Source organism: Anolis carolinensis, chromosome 2 (assembly GCF_035594765.1).
Source record: "Anolis carolinensis isolate JA03-04 chromosome 2, rAnoCar3.1.pri, whole genome shotgun sequence".
Lineage (NCBI taxonomy): Eukaryota > Metazoa > Chordata > Lepidosauria > Squamata > Dactyloidae > Anolis > Anolis carolinensis.
In genome coordinates this window covers 91,471,261-91,493,450 of record NC_085842.1, presented here as the reverse complement: position 1 = coordinate 91,493,450, position 22,190 = coordinate 91,471,261, and the positions used below count along the sequence as shown (strand labels likewise).

General features: G+C 40.8%; 1 pseudogene; it reads left to right on the top strand.

Moving 5' to 3' along the window:
- Nucleotides 1–8,481: 8,481 nt before the first annotated feature.
- LOC134295886 (uncharacterized) overlaps nucleotides 8,482–22,190 on the top strand; it is a 44,037-nt pseudogene continuing 30,328 nt past the window's right edge.

Genomic DNA, 22,190 nt, shown 5'->3' with positions numbered 1-22,190 from the left:
AAATGAACACTCTAATCAAGAACTCCTCCATTAATTTTGACATACGCCAACAGCTGTGCAAATCAGAAGCCCTCCCACCCAGGCTTTATGGACTCCCAAAAATCCACAAGGACTCCATCCCATTTAGACCCATTGTAAGTGCCATTGGATCACCGACTTACAACCTGGCAAAATTTCTGGCTACATAGCTACAAACCCACATTGGGCTCACTGCACACTATATCAAGGACTCAACACACTTCATAGAAAAGATCAGCAACCTCAAGCTAAGCACCAAGGACATCCTGACCAGCTTCGACGCCCTCACACTAATCAAACAAAACTTCCCAGAAGACATCACAGCCCTGTTTCACCATTGCCTCACCACTAGCTACTTTCAGTGGGACAATGGATTCTATGAACAGAAAGATGGGGTGGCCATGGGGAGCCCTCTCAGCCCAGTAGTAGCAAATTTCTATATGGAACACTTTGAAAAACAAGCCCTAGAAACAGCACCAAAAAAACCAACTGTTTGGTTCAGATACGTAGATGACACCTTCACAATTTGGAGCCATGGAGAGGAAGAACTCAGCAAGTTCCTGGACCACCTTAACAGGATCCACCCAAACATCCAATTCACCATGGAAAAAGAAAAGGAAGGAAAACTGCCATTTCTAGATGTTCTGATCATCCGCAAACTCAATCAACAATTGGGCCACACAGTTTACAGAAAACCTACACACACAGCTAGATACCTTAATAAAAACTCCAACCATCACCCAAGTCAAAAAAGAAGCACAATCAAATCCCTGACAGACCGTGCACAAAGAATCTGCGAACCTCACCTCCTCCAAGGTAAACTAAACCACCTATACTGGGCTCTACAGGCCAATGGATACTCTGTTCCTTCAACAACACATTCTATTCAGTTTAATATAGATTTAATGCTAGCTTCAGTGGGTGAATTGATATGACCATCCTGATGGATGACATTTTTCAACAGAAATATTGCGAAAGTTTAACCTTGTTGCTTCTTCTTCACCTTTTTTGGGCTTCTGATCTGATCATCTGTGGGTCCTTCCGGACCATCTTTATTTAGATGGAGATTAGAGGATCCATGTTACAGTTCGTATTAGACTTGTGCACAGATTCATTTTTGCTGTTTTTCTTTGGCTTGTTTGGATGCCCATAATGGCACAGGCTCTGCTGCTCTAGTTTTTTCGACAGAGCCGGACCACGTGGCTGCCAGACTCCGTTCTTTCTGCTCTATTCGGGAGCACGTTGTGCGCAGAGATGCTGCCACATACTCACACGGGGTTTCCCTGTGAGCCCTGCATTCTGAGCCAATCAGAATAGAAGAAAGTTGTGATGTGTCTTATGCAACATGGGTCTATTTAATGGGGCGAGAGCCTCCTCCATTGCAAAACATCAATTGCACTACGTTGGAAAGAGCACTACCAGAACCTGCTGAATCGCAGCTCCAATGTGGCCGAAGAGACCCTCTCACAAATCCCGCAACAACGAACCAGGGATGAGCTTGCAGCACTGCCTAGTTTGGAAGAAGTCAGCAATGCCATCAGCCAACAAAAAAACAACAAAGCCAGCGGACCTGATGAGATTCCTGCTGAAATCTCAAAGAGGGTGGACGTGAGCTGATACAACAACTCCATCAGCTCATTGAAAAGGTGTGGATGACCGAGAAAATCCCAGCAGACTTCAAGGATGCCACCATCATCACCCTTTTGAAGAAAGGGAACAGAACAGACTGCGGGAACTATCGTGGTATCTCCCTTCTAACCTCCGCCGGGAAAATCCTTGCAAGAATCCTTGCAAACCGCCTTCTCCCTGTCTCAGAAGACACCCTCCCAGAATCCCAGAATGGCTTCCGCCCCTCCAGAGGAACAGTGGACATGATCTTCACTGCTCGACAGCTCCAAGAAAAATGCAGGGAACAAAACCAACCTCTGTACATGGCATTCATTGACCTTGCAAAGGCATTCGACACAGTGAATCGCAGCACTCTCTGGACCATCCTCCAAAAAATCGGGTGCCCTGACAAATTTGTGAACATCCTGCGGCTCCTCCATGATGACATGATGGCAACAGTCTTGGACAGCAACAGCTCCCAAAGTGACCCATTTAAGGTGGAATCAGGTGTCAAGCAGGGATGTGTTATTGCCCCCACCTTATTTTCCATCTTCATCGCTATGATACTTCACCTTGTTGATGGGAATCTTCCCACCGGAGTGGAAATCATCTATCGGACAGATGGCAAGCTATTTAACCTCAGCAGACTGAGAGCCAAAACCAAGGTCACCACAACATCTGTTATAGAACTCCAATATGCTGATGACAACGTAGTCTGTGCGCATTCAGAAGAAGACCTACAAGCCACTCTAAACACCTTCACAGAAGCATATGAGAAGCTCGGCCTCTCACTGAACATCGAGAAAACCAAAGTGCACTTCCAACAGGCACCAGCTAATCCCTCTGCAAAGCCAGGAATACAGCTTAACGGTGTAACATTAGAAAACGTTGACCATTTCCGCTACCTTGGCAGCCATCTCTCCACAAAAGTCAACATCGACACTGAAATACAACACCGCCTGAGCTCTGCGAGTGCAGCATTTTTCCGTATGAAGCAGAGAGTGTTTGATGACCGGGACATCCGTAGAGATACCAAGGTGCTTGTTTATAAAGCCATTGTCCTCCCAACCCTGCTCTACGCCTGCGAAACGTGGACTGTCTACAGACGTCACACCAAACTCCTGGAACGTTTCCATCAGCGTTGCCTCAGGAAAATCCTGCAAATCTCTTGGGAAGACAGGCGGACAAATGTCAGCGTGCTTGAGGAAGCAAAGACCACCAGCATTGAAGCGATGCTCCTACGCCATCAACTCCGCTGGACTGGCCACGTTGTCCGAATGCCCGATCACCGTCTCCCAAAGCAGCTCCTCTACTCCGAACTCAAGAATGGGAAACGGAATGTTGGTGGGCAGGAAAAGAGATTTAAAGATGGGCTCAAAGCCAACCTTAAAAACTGTGGCATAGACACTGAGAACTGGGAAGCCCTGGCCCTTGAGCGCTCCAATTGGAGGTCAGCTGTAACCAGCAGTGCTGCTGAGTTCGAAGAGGCACGAACGGAGGGCTTAAGGGAGAAACATGCCAAGAGGAAGGAGCGTCAAGCTAACCCCGACCGGGACTGCCTTCCACCTGGAAACCAATGTCCTCACTGCGGGAGAATATGCGGGTCAAGAATCGGTCGCTTCAGCCACCTAAGAACACACACCCAAGATACCAAGGTTGGAAGACTATCGTCCTCGAACGACGAGGGATTGCCTAAGTAAGTAAGCTCAGTTGTATCCTGGTTCTAGAGAAAGGTGCTTCAGCCTGATTGCCTTGCCTCTCACTCTCAGCTTTAACTTTTGGCTTGGCTTGGCTTCTAGCATTGAATCTGATTTTCCTTGCTTTTCCTTGATTTTCTTTATTCTTTATTTAGTGGGACTGGGAGTTGGAAAGTGCGGGTGGGTGGGTGCGTGGCATTTGGAGACTTCTGTGTGGGTGTGCTTTTCTTTTAGGGTTGCGCTGAGCTTTGAGTCACCCTTTAGCCTCTACTAAAGCCTTTAGTGTCTTTTCTTATTTCTCCTCCCTCCTCTCTTTCATCAAAGTACTACTTTTAAAAGATTATAGGTATTAATAATTATAGAAATTCTTTCAAAGAGCAAAGCTTCATTCTCAGAAAAACTACCTACCTACCTAAACTTACCAACAATACCTAATAATTTCTGGACCATACAGGAGTTTTTTCTAATAAGGGAACAAGCTGCTTGCCTGCTTGTGGATGGTGGGCTGCTGGTCTCTTCCAGTATGTTGTGAGAATAAGAAATGGAAGCTGCAAAAGCTTTGGAAGAAGTTGCTGTTGTTATTTTTATTAGTAAAGAAAGTGTAATATTGGGTGGGCTGTGTGATGTGGAGGTGCATCTGTGACATTGGGCATGAAGGAATTGTGCCCTTCTGCTGCTCTTGGAGAAGTTACAGGATGGGGCCAGTGGGGGATACCTTTTTGGGAATTTTTTAAAGGAGATTTAATTTTTAGAAAGAAAAAAAAATCATAAAAACCAGGGGATGACCCAAGCAGTATGAAACTTGGTGGGTCAGCAGTGGTAGATGTATCCTTCAAGTGTGGCCATTTTCATCCCAATAGCCCTGAAAATAACAGGAAGGGGAGCCCATGAAGCCTCCTCATTTCTGCCAATGGGCTGGATCTAGCTGCATTTTCTGACTACAGGCTGAAAACGACCATTTGGGCACCCGTCTGTTTTCAGGAGGTGAAAGTGGAACCGCGCCCCCCCCCCCCCCCAGAATTCGGATAGCAGAAACAGCCCAAGGTTCCCCCAAAATGTACAAGCTTAGTTCTAATGCTATCTGGAGAGTTAAATTCATAGTATGATAATGGAGTGGTTTTAGAGCCCTGACATTTGTGCAATATGGTGCTCTAGGACAATTATCTCTCCTCATCATGATTTAAGATTTATATGAATCTGTTAGAAGTAATCATTTGGGAGTGATGTATCAGTAGCTTGATAAAATCCAAACATTTCCCGGTTCTGGTTTTGTCACTTTCCCTTGCACTATATTTAACAATACATGAGAGTAGTAAAGCCAAAAAAACTTTTCCATATTCTCCTTTGCTCAGAAAAAAATGAAAATTTTCCCAGATCTGTTTTTACTAATTTTTCAAACATTTATTGTAATACATCAAAGATACAGTCTAACAAAAACATTTCAAACCAACAAATAAACTGGTCACTCCAATTAACCAATGTTCTTCCATAAATATGTTATTTATAGTAAATAAAAATTTTATGAGATGATGATGATGATGATGATGATGATGATGATGATGATGATGATGATGATGATGATGATGATGGCAATATTCAACAGGCAACCCTATTTGCAGGTTGGAGTTGTGGTTGTATGTATTCCACTCATTTCCAATCTTTGGTGACCTTAAGGCAAACTTATCTTGGGATATTCTGGACAAGATCTATTCAGATAATGTTTGCCTTTTCTTTCCTCTGAGGCTGAGAGTGTGTGATTTGCCCAATACTCTGACTCCAAAGACAAGAATTTCAGAGTAATATCCCAACACTCAAACCACAACACACTGGCTTTCATCTGCAGGTATGCATGTCTATTTCAAATCAAGCCCTATTGAATTTAATTTGCTTTACACAACTTTTATATGCTTTAATATAGCCCAGTAATGGCTTCAGGGCATTCTGGAAGGCAAAGGAGAAAGAATTATAGAGATGAGGTAGGGGTAGAGAAGAAAAATTATGATTGTGGGGCATAATGATGAAAGCAAAACAAAGAGATGGGAAGAAAGAGACTCTTCAGCTTTGCAGTATTTTGGGAAGATCCCTTCATTCTATGTAAGTTAAACTCAGAATGAAATCCATTTAATGCTTATTTAACAAATCCTGTTTTTCAACTACAATTCCAGCCCCCATTGCTGAGTTGCTGAACCAAACTAATTTCATATGGTTCGCCCAACACCCCTTATGACATTTATGACATATTTTTCTGTTTAGGAATGATTTTTTCCAGATGCCAGCTGATCTGAAACTACCTAATGAAATTTCCACAAATGTAGAGGGCTTTTAAAAATGGGGTTTTTTTTCCATAAAAGACAATGCTCCTCATCCAAAATATTTCTATTCCAAAAGCATTACAAATATAGTTGGATAAGTACTGAACACTTGTCAGTGAAAAGCATTAATGTTGTTACTAGTTCTTTTCTCATCTTGCTTTTTCAAAATTAGAATTTGCAGTTGTATTGCAGTCAAAACCTCTACTTAGAGTTCAGCCACTAAAGTTCCTATGATGTCTTTCTAAGCCAACAAACACTTGTTGTAATTTAGTATATTCTAGGATTTGTTTTGAAAGACAGTTTAAGAGGTTAAATGGACATTGGATATACAGGCCAAATGTTCTCTGGGTCTCCTTTATAATAAGTATTGCCTTTGGCTGTGGATTTTAAACTAATCTGAAGAAATGATTATCAATAGAGCAATGTAAATTCTGACTTCTTGGAGGAAGTCAGAATTTTATTCCCTAAGAAATGACTATTTTCTTTCCCCTCTGGAACACACACACACATATAAGTTGAAGTTTATAGCTAGATCTGGAAGACCAGAATAGGTCAGCAGCAATGGTTTCAGGAATCAGTCTGGTATTGATCATTTATTGCTCACCTGGGTATTCAAAAGTAACATGATAATATAGTACAGTAGAGTCTCACTTATCCAACATAAACGGGCCGGCAGAATGTTGGATAAGCGAATATAGGAGGGATTAAGGAAAAGCCTATTAAATATCAAATTAGGTTATGATTTTACAAATTAAGCACCAAAACATCATGTTATACAACAAATTTGACAGAAAAAGTACTTCAATACATGGTAATGCTATGTAGTAATTACTGTATTTACGAATTTAGCACCAAAATATCATGATGTATTGAAAACATTGTCTACAAAAATGCGTTGGATAATCCAGAACATTGGATAAGCGAGTGTTGGATAAGTGAGACTCTACTGTATGTACTATTTTATGCTATGTGTGGTATGTTGCTTGTCCACATGTGCTCTGGTTTTCATCTGTGAAATGTTGGAGAGTACATGAAAGTATCAGTGCTGATGGCTAAAAAGGATTGGAGGGATGGACAAAGAAGTGGCATAATGAGGGAAAAGTAGGACTATCTCTTACTTGGTTATGTGTTACCTTGAGAATCGTATCTGCATCTCCAGAGACTTCTGATTGGTTACTGTAATGTTTGAATTTACTCTCATGGTGCACATCCTACTGCAATGAATAGCTTTGCCGCTCTGTGTCTGACTGTCCTTTGCTTTACTACATTTGGAGGGTTAGCCAGGAGGGGATCACAATTACATCTCCAGTGATATAGCCTATGATTTCCTTGTGTGGGTGGAACATTTCAACAGAAGGCCTGTTTAGGGCATTGTAGGAGGCAGGGGAGGTTATCACACACCCATTAACCTACGTGGTTGACTGAATGATCATTTGAACACTGTAGAATAAATCACCATTAGGCAAATGGATGTCTGCACCCACCCACCCACCTTAAAGCCTTGAGAAATGTCTATAAAATGATAGACAAGATCTTGCAGGGGCTGTAATTAATACATTAGGCAATCCCAGAGTTGGGTTTCATGGAGGTATTGCTAACACTAAATATTTTGGACTTTCCTACACACAAAACTTTGATTTCTTAGCTAGGTAACTTTAGAACAGTAAATTTGTGCATGGATCTCTTTTGGCTATTTTCCTTCGACTTCTTCGGCATGTTCAGCTTCTCTGGATGTAACGACAAGGGCTCAGCAGCCATGTTTTTTCCTCACGAAACGGCTCATGTGGCTGCTGGGTACGGTTTCTTCCCTTCTATTCGGGAGCATGCTTCCTTAACCTCATTGCTCAAATCCAGACTCCCTTAAATGGAAAAAAGGAAAGGGTCCAGGAAGGGTACTTCCTTAACCCCGTTCCTCAAACCCAGGCCCCCTTGAAAGGAAAACAGGAAAGGATCCCAGGAACGAAAAGGCGAGCCTTGTAAGTTCCCCATTGCTGGCAGTCTTCCTGGATCTTTCGGCTGCCTAGCCAAAAACAGATTTTTCCATTAGCCAATTTTCAGGAGGTTCCCAAAAACGTTTTTGGGTACCTAATGAAGTTCAGATACCAAAAACAGATCACCCTCCAGCCAAATTGAAGAAGCCTATTGAATAGAGGTCCAGTTTCAGTGAATATAGGAAGGAGGGAAGTGACTGTAAAGTGTTGCCTGTAAATGTTTTAATATTATCTTTCTCTTTCTTAGAGAAATCACCCAAAATCGATGTGAGCCAAAAGTTCTTCCAGCTCTGAGTTCAACTACACAGCTGTCTGTCATCCGGTTCTAGGGAAATGTGCAAGTGTTTTGGGGAAAAGCAGAACTTCATTATTATTGTGGGAATTTGAAACCATTCTGAACTTTGCCCTACCATTGCCTGTCAAACATATTTAAAGAGAAGTAACATGGCTCATTTTTCAGTGACCAGGAAAGCCTGCACTGCAGACTCTTTTCCTGCAAAACAGGAATAACAGGGCAAGATAGAGCTAGATCAACTGGTAGCTCTCTGGGTGAAATGGAGTAGTTAAGTGTTATTTCCAGAACATTCATGAGAGCTGCAGTGTTATTTAAACTTAGTTGCAGTTGTACCGATTCCTCCCATTCACATAGTTCCTGGTAGAATAGTTGTTGCAAACTGATACCATATAAATCCTTACTATATCAACACTTATGTAGCCTCCAATTATTCTGTTTGCCTAGTCTGTGTACCTCATCACATTAGAAAATTAACTGTCCTAGGATGCTTCCAGGATGCTGGGAGGATGGAACCTTCTGGAGCCAATCAGATGACTTAGGGCTACTTCTGGTGGGGCTCCATGCTTCCAGTGTCCCAGGATGCTGCCCAGAGAATGCAGGAGGCTTCCCGTGTTCTCATTGACAAGAATGGGGTGAGTGTGGGAACAGAGTGTGGGGATGAGTACAGGGGGAAGCCGTGCGGCAATGCTTTCCCCTGTGGGATGGGTAAGGGGACGATGCAGGGTGATAGTTTTCCCCGCCACTCACGAGATTCACAAGTCTGTCTGGAAAATCCTCCCACTATCGTCCACCCTTCAGCTCTCAATGTGATGAGGTCCTGTGCATTTGTATGTGCGCGCACCTTCAATTTGCCTGTTAATTTATGGTGATCCTATTTATTTCATGGGTTTTTCTTAGGCAATGAAGACTTGGACTCTCATATATTAAATCATGGAATACACTGCCTTGGAGTGTAGCAGAGTCTTATTCTTTGGAGATTTTTAAACAAATACTGGATGGTGTGCTTCAGTTATGTTCCTGCCTGGCAGAATGGGGTTGGGCTGGATTACCCTGTGGTCTCTTGCAACTCTAATTCTATGCCCACAGTACTAGGTATTTGTTTAATCTCCTATCCATGTACTAACTAGTGTTGAGCATCATTAGCTTCTAAGATCAGACAGGATCTCATGCCTTTGGGATATTTTGGCCCCTTTTGGAACTAACAATTGGAATTATGCCACTGTTCTTTTTTTAAAGTAGCATAGCACAAGCCAGCACCTGAACTATGTGATAATCCACCCCATAATATTAGAGTAGCTAAGCATTAGTGTTACATTGCAATAGGGGTGTAATTAATCATCACTGAGTTACATTGTAGTGTAACTTAGTTATAATCATATTCATTCATTTATTTATTTACTTATGCTGTTTCCAATGTAAGTTTTAAAGGTAGTTAAACATTATATAATGGAATTTTTTTAAAAAAAATCATTAAAGAAGTAATTTAATGAAACATTGATTTAAAACAATTAAAAACATTTTCAATGTATAATAAGAAATATAGCTCACAAATTCTGTCTCAATCACTTGAAAGTTTAAAATATATTTAAATAGGAAGTTCTTTGCTTCCTGGTGAAATGATTGCTGAGAAGGGAAAATTCTTTCTTGGGCGAGACTTCCTTTGCCTCTACCAATGTTGTCTCCCATGTTCTCATCAAAAGAGTTGACAAGGATTCTGAAACTAAAGGATTCTTACATTAAATCAAGTTAGGAAGTGGATGCAGTGCCAACACAATCGCCCTAGGAACCGGTTAAAGGCAGGGACGGTGACCAGAGTATCATAGAATCATAGAGTTGGAAGAAACCTGCTGGGCCATCCAGTCCAGCCACCTGCCAAGAAGCAGGAAATCACATTCAAAGCACCCCAGATAGATGGCCATCCAGCCTCTGTTTAAAAGCCTCCAAAGAAGTAGCCTCCACTACAGTCTGAGGCAGAAAGTTCCACTGCTTAACAGCTCTCACTCTATCCACTCTTTACAGATGAGAAGCAAACCCATTTTTTCCCTATCCAGCCTACTAATGCACATCTCTATGTTCATTTGGGATCAGTGGCAGGGTACAGGAAAGGATTCCTTGGCAGGGTACAGGAAATGAGAACAGAGGAGCTGAAAGCTATGCCTTCCCATGGGAATTATGTGGTTTCCTCTCTTGGTGGATTATTTATTTACCTTCTGGCCAGCTGCATTTTGGTGATTTTGTTTTAGTGCATCAGTGCTAGCAGTGTCCTGAGAATCACTCCACATTTTTTGGTCTCAGACTTGAGTCCTGCATTAGATATATTCTGATCAGCTGCAGCAGATTTGTATAGCATACTTTTCAGTGAGTTTTTTAACACACTGTTTCTGTCTTAAAGCGTGCTTCTCACCACTTCTGGAACTCAGGGCTACCCAAACTGCAAACTTAAGATTTCAAGGGGAGAGTAATCCTCCTTCCTATCCAACAAAATTGTTTGCACATAAAAGACTTATCAGACAAAGGCTTGTATCTGATTTGTTGTGGCAGTTTTGCTTATGTAAGTGTCTTTTATACTCAGAACATTCACACATTTAATTTGTTATTATTACTCATTATAGTGTTTCCAAGGTAATTTACTTCCATTAGCTGCCGTAATGTTGAAATAGTAACTTGTTGCATTGGTTGGTTGTAGAAACAGTACTGCTGAGATAATTGTTTAAAATTGGAAGATTCTTGGCAAAACACTTCTAAAATACCTTTTTAAAGTTATTTTAAAAGTAACTTTAATTTTTTCAATCATTATTATTATTCTTCATTATGTTAACAAGTAAATAGTGAAATGCATTGAATGTAACTCTGTGCATTGCACTGTATATAACTTGTTTCTACCTTTAGGGTTGCTTTTTTTGAAGGACAACCTCTCCTTATATATGCTTGTCTGAGAACTGAGATCTACTGGGGTGTCCTTCCTTTATCCCTATTAGGAAAAACATAGTGTGAGGGCACAAGAGAAAGCTTTATCAGCGATGGCACTTTGGCAGTGGAATCCCCTTGAAGAGCTAGCTGGTGCCAACATTGGGCTTATTTGCCACCAAGATAAATTTGTCTATTTATAAAAGCCCTAGAGACCGAATGACTTCATTCAGCATGTTCACATACATAGTTTTAACATCAATATGCTGAACTGTCCACTTGTTTAATATGTTATTTAATATGCCTTCTTGGTCTATATTTTAAATTGCTCAGCTGATTATCTTGTAGACTATCCATATGGTTCAGGATAGAAATATTGTAAATCAATAAACAAACTTCTAGCTGGTTATTATTTCTGCATATTGGGTAAAATATTTACGTCCTTCCTTATATGAAAAGAATTCAGTGGTGGGTGAAGAAAGAAGAAAACCAATTTCAATGGCCCAAAACAGAGGTGGAAATCTGACCCCTGGGCCTTATGTGGCACCAACTCTTTTTCTGTGGCCTGCACTCCTCTTTGAGTCCCCCATATTCCCCAGATCCCCTTATTTTTGCAAAAAAGATAATTGTCTCCTGTAATAGTGTTACCACTCTATCCCAGCCCCCTTTCACCTTCATTAAATGCTTCAAGATTTGCTGAAATGAAAACCAGAAGCAGATTCCTGGTTTGCATTTCATATAGTGGGTGTCCTAGTATGGGACATGGAGGAAGAAAACTGTGCCCTCTACTGCATTTGTCCCTATTTTCTGAAATAATAACCACAAGTTACTAATGACCTCAGCAGACAGGGTCCAAATTGGTGGCATATGCCGGTTGATCTTCTCTTCTCTGAATCTGCTGACTCCCATGTCACAACGTCAAACTATTTCTGACAGGACTCCATTGCAAAAGAGAAATTCAATCACCATATGCCATCACCACGGCAACACGGGAGGATTCCCGTGGCCAACTTCCCCCATGGTATAGGGCAACCAGTGAGTCTGGCAATGCTGGGTGTGGGGTGACAGGTTTCCCACCCCTCTGATGGACACTGCCATGATCCGTGGCAATTCTGGTGGCACATTTGATGAGGTTGCCAATTAGCATGCCATGCTTGTGCAGGCGCCACAAGATTCGTAAATTCCAGCCTTTGTTGCTTTTGGTGCCAGAGGAAGCTGTTGTGACTAGTGGGCTGCACCAAAGTAAGGGCACAACTTAGGAAAAGCTTTATCTGGTTGGAGACTGTATAAACTGGCCTTTGATCATTTCTGAACTGCAGCATACCATATAGGCATATACTATGGCCAGTGTTTTGTGAAACTCAGCAATGGACTGTAACATGATTTAATGCTATATACATAAATATTTTGTGGAATAAAATATATCATGGAAAAGTGAAACTTTGACCTAGTCCAGTTTTTGTGGATGAGTGCCAGCATTATGTCAAAACTCCATCACGGAGGCAAGATTTAGTCTTGCAGATGTGGTATTCTTTCGTTATGCTGTAGTACCCCCCTCTCCAATTCAGCTGTGTTGCTGCCTATTAAAAGGGTGAGCTGTTCTTACCAGTCACCATTTACACAGCACTTTTAGAGCCGTATTTAAAATAGATTGAGAATAAATCTCATTCAGGCTCCATCTACATGGCCATATAATGCAGTTTGAAACTCGTATAATGCTGTCTATGGACAACGCCGGCTCTTCAGCTTGGAAATGGAGATGAGCACCAACCCCCAGAGTTGGACACGACTGGACTTAACATCAGAGGAAACCTTTACCTTTACCTTTTTTTACAGTTAAACTGCGGAGCCCCCAGTGGCGTAGTAGACCTTCAACCTTCAAGGCCTTGTGACTTGAAGGTTGGGTTGCTGATCTGAAAGTTGCCAAGTTCGAATCCCACCCGGGGAGAGCATGGATGAGCTCCCTCTATCAGCTCCAGCTCCATGCGAGGACATGAGAGAAGCCTCCCATAAGGATGATAAAAACATCAAAACATCCGGGCATCCCCTGGGCAACGTCCTTGCAGACGGACAATTCTCTCACACCAGAAGTGACTTGCAGTTTCTCAAGTCACTCCTGACATGAAAAAAAGAGAAAAAAAAGTTGACCTGCATTATATGGCTCTACACCAACCATATAATGCAAACTCTAGGGTATGGCAGTGTAGATGGGGCCCTTGTTCCATGGGCTTCTGTTCTGGTAGGTTTGCTTAAGACTGCAACATTCCTTACATAACTATTTTTTAAAGGCAAGTAGGTCCCAGGTTCAAACCCCAGGAGCGGCGTGAGCGGCCTCTGTTAGCTCCAGCTTCTGCCAACCTAGCAGTTCAAAACATGCCAATGTAAGTAGATCAATAGAGTCTTAGAGTCTCAGCAGATTCAGTTTAGAACAATAGGACTTGCTACAGTGCCAGTCTGAACTGTATTGATCCCTTTGCTATTCAAAATGGAGGGAAGCTCTCATTGGTTTTGCTTCAGTGTGGCACAATTCCAATGCTTCTTAGAGAACAAATAAATACACACACGCACATGCTCAGGCACACACACAGAGCCTACAAAAAGGCAAAGTACATGACAAAAATTAATGAGTAGTTTGATCTTAAGGGAACACCAAGCATACTTTTCAGTAGTAAACCCTATGGGAAGGAGTTAGAGAATGTTTTCCTCTTCAAATGTAGTATAAAGTGTCAATGCTATTATGATTTATATAGCACAAGAGTGGGAATCATGTGGCTGTTCATATGTTGTTATTATTATTTACTTTATTTTTACCTTAGTGACTCAAAGTGTCTAACCATAAATATAGAACAATGGTAATAAAAGCAACGTGACTACATTAAAATATAAATATATACAATAAAAACAATTAAACAATGTATGATATTAAAATCATTAAACATTAGAAATATTAAAATGTATTAAAACTCTATCCCTACAGTAAAATCCTAATCACACCACATCTAAAAATCCTACCATCATCAGTGTGAAAACCCTGATGTCAGAGAAATATTTCATGTGAGAATAAAAGGCAAGTAAAGACAGGGCCACCCTGGCCTCTCTAGGGAGGGAGTTCCTAAGTCTGGAAGCTACCACTGAAAATACCTTCTCCCTTGCTCCCACCAATTGCACCATCCCGTTTTTGGTTCTGTTTTTTCTCTCTCTCTCTCTTTCCAGCATTTAGAGGAAAATAGGCATGTGAAAATAATATCCCATTCTCTTTTTGATAGTCATTTCCTGAAACCAACCTGCATTTCCTTCTCTTTTTTCCATATTGGGTTGCAAGGTTTGGGTTTTCCTTTCTGGGTTGAAATTTGTACCTGTTTTAAAGGGGGTGGAGTTGAGCATTTTTATCTGAAATGCTTGGGACTGAAAGTGTTTTGAATGTTGGGTCTCCCCCCCGCCCTGCCCCAATTTTGGAATACCTATATTCTCATATGTGTATGTAAGAAAGACCCACCACCAAGGCCCCACACTTGAAGGCAATCAGACTTGGCCACGAGTGATCGCCTATGATGTAGGACATATTTTGGGCCCAAGTCTCAATTAAAGAAAACATTTACCGTATATACTCGAAGATAAGCAGAGTTTTTCAGCCCTTATTTATGATCTGAAAAAGTCTCCCCCGGCTTATAATCAGGTCAAGGTCCAGGCTGGCAACGGAGCCTGCAGGTTATTGCTTGTAATATGTGATCTATTTCTCTCTTCTCCCCCCTTATCAGTGTGTTTACTTTTGCAAAGCCTCCCTCGCTCTTAATCAAGGAAATGTTTTGAAAAGAGAGACACCCTTGCAAGTCGGGAAGAAGAAAAATATATATTCATTAATCTTATGACAGCATTTTCCCCTGAAATATTTGGTAAACTCTCCTACAGATATATAGGCATTAACCCTTTGCAAGCTTTTGCAATCTCTATGTACCTTCATATGTGTAGCTATCTATATACATTAATTTTATATATCAATTTCCCCTCATATGTTTGCAGATCTTTGCAAATCCTTTATACATATAGATCCATGTACCTGTGTATCTGTAGCCATACATATACATTATTTTTATATATGAATTTACCCTCATATGTTTGCAAGTCTCTGAAAATATCTATATAAAGAGAGATGTCTGGATAGATATGAATATATTCTTACCTACCTATATATAGGGCTTGGAAATATTACAGGGGGGAAATGAACACACAAATATATATAGACATGTCTAGATAGATAGATATATATGGCTTGCAAATATTGTTGGGGAAATGCACACACACACACACAGAGGGATTTGCAAACGTTTCAGGGGGAAATGCATATGTGAAATTAGTATCTATAATTATAGATCTATATCTAGCTCTGCATTGTTTATATAAGCATTGAATGTTTGCCTGTTACTATGTTGGAAGCCGGCCTGAGTCCCCATGGGGAGATAGGGTGGGATCCAAATGAAGTTGTTGTTATTATTATTATTATTATTATTATTATTATTATTATTATTATTATTATTATTAGGTTATTGTTGATACCATATTGTTTTTATTGCCCCTACCTTTCCACTTATAGAGTTAGTTTATTTCTTTTCTTTGAAATACGGTAAATATTCAAAAACATTTAACCTACTGATGCCTCGATTAATGAAATTTTATTGGTATCGATTTTTATTTTGAAATTTACCCGTAACTGCTGCATTTCCCACCCTCGGCTTATACTCGAGTCAATAAATTATCCCAGTTTTTTGTGAAAAAATGAGGTGCCTCGGCTTATATTTGGGTTGGCTTATACTCGAGTATATACGATATATTTCATCTTGCAATTTATACATATAGTCTGATGGTAATTTTATACAATATTTTAAATTTCATATTCATTTGTTCATGAAACAAACTTGTGTACATTGAACCATCAGAAAACAAAGGTGTCAAAATTTCAGCCATCCATACTGACAATTTTCAATTTCGAAGTATTTCAGATTTAGGAATTCCAGGTAAGGGTGCTCAACCAGTATGCACAGTTTTATGTATTTTCCTTAATCTGTGGATTTTCCATGAATATTTAAACATGCTTGCATTTATTTCTTTTGTACGCATGCATAGTGTGCATTTTCAAATGTGCATCATTCAGTGTGCATTTGTTCTCACAGAAGGGTCCTGTCTGCCTAACAAATGTAGCTCCCAAAGTGTGAAACGGGTTTCTTCTTGCTGTGAGTTCTAAGAGGTGTGGGAAGACTACCTCTCATGAGTTTGTCAAATCCAATGGTGTGCAAAACTCAAAGGACATTTCTGTCTTCAGTAACCTTACAGGTGAACGAATAGTCCTGTTTGTCTGTTGGTCTCTTATTCTATTTTCTTTTGGGCAAAAAAGCGATGTTATATTTGTTCGTTCCAGCTGACTGGAAAGTCTCACCTTCTTGTCTTTCCATCTTATTGTGCCAGCCTCATCGTGTAAGCTTTTGCCTGCTTCATCTTTTTTGTTTATATTGTGGAACAGTGCAGTTACCATGAAGGAAACTGGTCTGAATTGACAGTGATTATATTGGGAGTGTTGGAGTGTGGACATAGCCCAGTATTCTGGGCAAGAGGGCAACATAACTAAGTGTTTGGCAGTGAGTCTCTTGGACAAATATATTCCATCTTTACAGTGTGAAACTACATAACATTTTTAGCCACCAACCAGATATTGTAGATGTTTCAACTTCACCAGGCATAAACATGAGAAGAGAAAAAGCATAAAGGCATCAAGTGTTAAGATTAGCCTCTTTTGAACAAGAACAAGGCCACAACTATGCTACTCAACCTGAGCATCTACCATTCTGTCACAGGGACAGCTAGTAATGCTATTGAGAATTCTTCAGCATCTTCATTTCCCGTTGAACAAAAAATTATAGCATCTGAACTTATGTTAAGTAACCTTCTGCTTAATGTTGTTCTGTATAAGAAATTAATGGATAAGATATTAACTGAAAGTATTGCTTTTCAAAAAGGTAACAGCATGCTTACTTGAAATAAAACTCTTTAGTTTTTAGGTTTATTTCTCAATGGGACTTAAAATATATCATTTTGATGACAGAAAAAAATATGCTCATTATAACTGCACATGATTACTGTTTTGAATAGAATTAAAGTACAGTAGGGTCTCACTTATCCAACATAAACGGGCCGGCAGAATGTTGGATAAGTGAATATGTTGGATAATAAGGAGAGATTAGGAAAAAGCCTATTAAACATCAAAATAGGTTATGATTTTACAAATTAAGCACTAAACATCATGTTATACAACAAATTTGACAGAAAAAGTAGTTCATTACATTTTAATGCTATGTAGTAATTACGAATTTAGCACCAAAATATCATGATATATTGAAAACAGTGACTACAAAATTGTGTTGGATAATCCATAACGTTGGATAAGTGAGTGTTGGATAAGTGAGACTCTACTGTATATACATTTTGCAGAAGCAAATGTCATCTTGTTTTGATACTTGAATGGGATTTAATCAAGATATTGATGGATCAGGTCATATGACCTGGGCAAGGTTATTGTGCAGTGGTGGCTTCTCAGCTCCAGGGATTCTTGGAAGAAACTGACCATCTGATCCATCGTAGTCTGGCTTCAGACCTGGTCACGGTACGGAGATGCCTTTGGTCTCCTTGGTGGATGACCTCCTCAGAAAACTAGACGGGGGTGTGTGTCCTCGTTGATTCTCTTGGACACCTCAGTGGTTTTTGATACCTTTGTCCATGGTGTCCTTTTGGGTCGGCTCTCTGGAATGGGTCTTGGGGGCACGCTTTTGCAGTGGCTCTGCTCCTTCTTGTAGGGTTACACTCCCACTATGGACACAGATCCGCATCTGGGGGCCCTCCTGGATTCAGCATTGATTCTCAGGTGTTGGCGGGGGTTAAAACTTGTGCACCAGCTGTGATCACACCTTGAGAAGTCTGACTTGGCCTCAGTGGTCCACACCTTGGTTACATCTAGACTGGATTACTGCAATGCGCTCTTCGTGGGGCTGGCCCAGAAACTGCAATTGGTGGAAAGATCAGCAGCCAGGTTGTTAACAGGAGCTAGCTACAGGGAACACATGACACCTCTCCTGAAGCAACTCCACTGGCTGCTGATAATTTTCCGGTCCCAATTCAAAGTGCAAGTAATGACCTACAAGCCTTTAATGGCTTGGGTCCTGCTTATCTTTGTGACTGTATCTCCCCCATGAACCAGCACGGGCTCTTAGATCTTCCAGGGAGGCCCTTCTCTCGCTCTCAATTCCATTACAAACACGGTTGGTGGGGACGAGGGAGAGGGTCTTCTCGGTGGTGGCCCCCTGGCTCTGGAACTCTCTCTGCAGGGAGATCAGATTAGCCCACACCCTGTCCACATTCAGCAAAGACTTGAAGACATGGATATTTCAACATGCTTTTGAACAATAAGTCAGTTACATAACTTATTACTGCCTAGTCTTAATGGTTTACTACCCTGATCTCCAGCACTTTACTCCCACTCTTTATAATATTGCCCTGCATTTTGCACATGCCTGCTCCTCCCTCATAATTTTAATAGCTCCACCTCTCAGATTCAATACTCACTAATTTATGACATGATGTTTTATTTTACTGCTCTACTGTTTTAGTTATACTGCTGTTGTGTTTTTAACTTTTGGGCTTGGTCCCCATGTGAGCCGCTCTGAGTCCCTTCAAGGAGATGGAGGAGGGTTATAAATAAAGTTTTATTATTATTTTATTATGACCAGAATCACATCAAGAAGTGGAGTAACATCATATACATAATCACAGAACTGCAGCGAGTGAACTAAACTTATCTGACCCAGCAATCTGCAGTTTACTAATCAGCCATCATGGGAAGGAGAGAGGAGAGCAGAAAGAAGAGATTGTAAGAATGAGAAAGAAATCTGATATTATAATGGGCATTTGTGCTGATGTCCTTAGTACCAGTAGAGCGGGGATACTATTATGTAACCCAGCCAAACTTTGCATTTTTTAAACCTCCAAACATGAAGCAACCCTTCAATAATATACTATGACCTAAGTCTGATGAGTCTTTCTGCATCCCCCATACAGGGATCAAGACCAGAAGATTTATTGAAACTCTAGTGGATTTTGTATGTAGCCAGTAGGTTTTGCTCAGCCTTATCTGTAACAAGTTCAAAGAGTCTGTTATATAGGCTTGGGATGGTGAAATCCAATTGATTTTTATTAGAGATGCCCAGAATATTGAAGGATCTTAGTCAGAGAAGTTTAGATAAACGAGGCTCTGCTTAAACATACTCATATATTAATGCATGTGTTGTAACCATGTACACATACATATTCCCCAAGTCTAGATTAAGAAGAAATGCTTTAAGTCTGTTAGCCAATTTGGAAGGGAAACCAAGAGCTGTAAATGATGGGAAGCACTATGTACTCATTTTCAGTGAGATTTTCTCCCTTTCAGCAATGTAATACCCATCTGGAAAAAAATCACATTATGGATGAGGCATGTCAGGACATCTACAACAAATATTTCTGCTGCTCATTTTCATCCTCTCTCTGTGTTCCATGAAGTGCTACATTCATTCAAGTTCTTATCATCAAGGAGATATTCAGGCTCCTGTGATTTATATCAAAACAAGGATATAACATGCTCTAAGTGCTCACATTTCTCTTTATTCTGCTTCTACATTTGCTCATGGCACACATCTATGTAGAGGAAGAACCATGGATTGTCTTTGCTATTGTTGTGGAAATTTCCAGAAAGCTAACTGGTTTAGAAAACTTTATGGTCATAGCATCACAAGTCAGTTACTCTTCTGGGTCAGTGTTTTGAAGTGCAGAAAGAACATGGAGACTGCCTCCAGAAGCCCTTACTAAGCAAGCAAGAGCAGCAAAACAGAAACAAAAAGGAAGAGCAGATAATTATGTCTTGCCAGCTCCCCCCATCATGTTAAAAATAATAGATCTATAGATAACCAAAATTAAAATCATAAGGAAAGTGAACAAAAAAGCAATTTCTGGATGCATTTTTGGAAGAAGTCTTCAAGTTATTTTTAGAAAATTCAAAGTGTTTTTGTTTACTTATGAAAGGCCTTCTTATCCAGTTATGTTTCCAGCAACTTACCATACTTCTTTTATTCCAATTAACTTTTCATCCGGAAGTTTGGTTTGTAATGTACCTGTCAAGGATCTGACACAGAATCTCTGTTAATGCAGCTCTTCACCATCTCGAAGTCAAAAGGTAGTCCATTGTGATATCATCATCATCATCATCATCATCATCTATATCCTTCCTTTCTCCCTGTGGGGACTCAAGGCAATCATTTAAAAATCCGACACTAGACAAGTTTTAAAAGTGCAATACTAAAGTTAAAAAAACTGTTAAATGGAATTAAAATACATACACTTAAAATGGCCTTTAAAACTCATACTCCCCATCCCACCCAATCTCCCCAAAGCCTGTCCCTTATCCTTTCCCAAATGCCTGCTGGCAGAAGAAGGTCTTGACCTGCTTGTGGAAGGCCAGCAGAGATGGGACAATCCTGGTCTCCATTGGGAGAGAGTTCCACAGTCTGGGAGCAGTCACCAAAAAAAGTCCTCTTCCGTGTTCCCACCAAGTGCATTTGTATTTCTGAGGCGTTTAGTTGTGTGCCAAGTTTCGTATTTCTGGGGCATTTAGTTGTGTTGTTATGGTCACGATGCGTTGTTATGAGTTTTGTGGGTCCGGATTGTGGTTTTGTGGTGTGAGAATGAATGAACAGATTCCCTTTTGTTTAACTTAGCAAGAAGCTTCATCCAGAGTGTCGTATAATACAGACTGAGTCACTGATATCCAGAAATTTGAAATTCTTCACAATGATTTTTTCCTGCCAGCTGATTTCCATTTTTGGGGAACAAGGCTAGTGAAGGAGCCCTGATGGAAGAAAGAAAAGATGGTGAACCAGGAAGGATTCTGTTTACATAAGGGCCCAGTAAAAAACAGATGGCCCTGATGCTTCCACACCTGTCTTCCAGGCAGCCAATGATTGGTGTCCTGGAAATGGGCCACAAGGGTGAGTGTGGAGTGACCCCCATTGATCACTACCTGTATCCATCGCAGAGTGAAAAAAAATGGTAGCCCCCGGTGGCGTAGTGGGTTAAAGCCTCGTGACTTGAAGGTTGGGTTGCTGACCTGAAGGCTGCCAGGTTCAAATCCAACCTGCGGAGAACATGGATGAGCTCCCTCTATCAGCTCCAGCTCCATGCGGAGACATGAGAGAAGCCTCCCACAAGGATGGTAAAAACATCAAAACATCCGGGCATCCCTGGGCATCGTCCTTGCAGACGGCCAATTCTCTCACACCAGAAGCGACTTGCAATTTCTCAAGTCGCTCCTGACACGAAAAAAAAAAATAGTGAAAAATATTCATGGGGGCAGGGGGAGAGGACTTCCCCCTCCTTTCCCAGTTCTTTGGCTAAAAGGACTTAAACTATGCTGACAGCTAGGGGAGTATCTGGGATGTCTGCTTTTTATATGGGCCTTGTATAAGTGAAGTCCACTTTGCCATCTTCTCTTTTTTTTCTTTCAATGGTGGAGTGAGGGCTTCAGGGTGGGTGGGTGAGAAACTTATGATCCTTTCTCCTCATTGTTCATTCACTATGAATGTGCAAATACAAGTATTCCAAAATCCAAAAAAAATCTAAAATCTGAAAAACTTCTGGTCCCATGCATTTCAAATAAGAGAGACTCATCCTGTATATCTTTGTATCACTCTACATCTTTTATATAGAGTGATACAGATTTTAGATTTTTTTAGACAAAGGCAATGTTTTCTTTTGTGTAGCCATAAAAGCCTTGGATAAAGAGTAGGACAAACTTAGGCTCTCGCCTTACTGGGTTGCTGTGAGTTTTCCAGGCTGTATCAGTCCCCAGCTCCATGGGGCCGCCTTACAGAAGCCTTTGGGTGGGAACATGGCCATAGAGCCCGGAAAACTCACAGCAACCAAGTGATTCCAGCCATGAAAGCCTTTGACAACACATTCTAGCTGTACAATTAGAACTGAATTATTGTATTCTAGCCATTTTTTAAAAACCTTACTGTCTCTTGATTGTGATGTTTCAGCTTATAGAGTCTGAACAACATGTTCTTGCCTTTCTTGAGGCCAACACTTCACCATATTCCCTATTGTTCTGGCTCTGTGATTCTTGTTACCAATACCTGACCCTTCTTTACAAATCAAAAGAAGGGAATATATCTAAATACCAGAGCATGAAAGTGGAATACAGTATGGTATTTGGGAAGATACATGTTTCCCTTCCAAATGCCTTTTCCTTATACACTAGGGAGAAAAAGGACCTTTTACTGCAATC